The following is a 1,830-nucleotide window of genomic DNA, read 5'->3' as shown; positions in this document are numbered from 1 at the left end:
TAAAATCAACTTAAATTTTTGAAAAAAATCATATTAAATAAAAATTCAAATGTAATTAATTTCATATGAAGTTGATAAATAAAAATAGTTAAATAACAATTTAGTTAAATCTATTAAATTATTTACGATTTTCGAATATCAAATTCACATAAAATTAACTGTACCTAAATTACGTATTATCATGACACGACGGATCGGAGAGGAAGATAAAAATGCAAGGGATGAATAATCATCAATGTCTACCGATACTAGCTAGTACATATACATCATGCATGATACATGTCTACATTATAGAGATATATTTTGACAGAGGCATGTAAGAAGCGATTTGATTTGTCACACGAATATATACATAGATGTGAATGTGATCCATACACATTTACACTGTTACACAACGGTAAGTTGTTAAGATATTCAGTTGTCGGTGGCGAACGATCATGACTTTGTTGATTGATAATTCAGACTCCAATTCAATGCACCATTCTGTGCGCACCACAAATTATGGCAGCAGTATCCAATAAAATTACATAATTATTTTAATAATTAATAACTGAAATACTAATATTTTTAGGTGGTTTTGTAATTTCAATTGAAAATAGTTTTTATATATGTATATATCCTTCTCAAACTCAAATCAAACAATTTCTTAGTATTAAATACTATCGAGTCTGTTGGAGCTTTATAAGTTATTATACGATCATGACTGGTATTATAGTGATGGTTATCGTCAACTATTTTTAATTATATATAAAAAAGTATAAAGAAACAATGATGATTGTAACTAGCTAAGGTTTATTTGAATGGGATCACGATCGTGACTACTGTATGTATGTGTAATTGTGTACGTAGCCTATGCATTGCTACGTACGTACAAATATAATATAGATGTATGTGACCATTTAGACTTCTATCGTCACTTTATATACATAATTAAACCAATAATTAAAAAATACTTTATATTTTAATTCAATTTGACTTTTAAAATTTAAAGTCAGATTTAATTTAATTCTTAAAATTTTAATAGACTTAAATTAGATTTCGATTTTTATAATCGCAATTTACATTAACTCTTGAACTAATTTTTATTTACAATGTATTGATTTAGTACATTAATTTCGTATAATTTGGATTCTTCACCCAAATTTCATATGATCAAGATTTATTAGAGTTTTAGATATTTGATTGTTGCTCTCAGTAAAATTTTCAATTTGAATTTATTATTATGGTCTTCGTGAGAATGTTAGGGAGCCAATTAAGTTTTTAAGAAGTTTAGTAGGTCTTAGTCACATAAAATCTAGGTGAGGAGTCCAAATCTTAACAAATTAACGTGCAAAATCAACACGCCATTTACAGAACTCAGTCTAGGAGCTAACGTGAGTTATTATTATAAATTTTCGGGACCAGATTGAATCAATTGTAATTTTATGGGTCAATTTAAATTCGATCTCAAATTTCAGACGTCAAATTGGATATTAACTCCAAATTAGTCAGGTTAACCGTCACATAGCACAATGACATGGTAGATTAATATTACGTGTCACAAGATGATTACCTAATACGTCGCATGTATATCTGACATGTTATAAATTTATTTACAGTTAAATTAATTCCTAAAAAATACATACATAAATTATTTTTATCTCAAATTTTTAAAAATTAATTAAATTAATCCTTATACAAATTTCTTTTAATTTTTATAATATTAATTTTTTTATATTTTTTAATCCTACTGCTTTTAGTCTCATTATTTTTACACTTTAATAAACAAATTTTTTTTAGATTAAATAATAAAAATAATTAAATTATTACAAAGTTATTTTTTATTTGTAT

The sequence above is a fragment of the Arachis duranensis genome, chromosome 6 (genome assembly GCF_000817695.3).
Source record: "Arachis duranensis cultivar V14167 chromosome 6, aradu.V14167.gnm2.J7QH, whole genome shotgun sequence".
In the NCBI taxonomy this organism is placed as follows: Eukaryota; Viridiplantae; Streptophyta; class Magnoliopsida; order Fabales; family Fabaceae; genus Arachis; species Arachis duranensis.
This window is presented reverse-complemented; position numbering follows the sequence as displayed.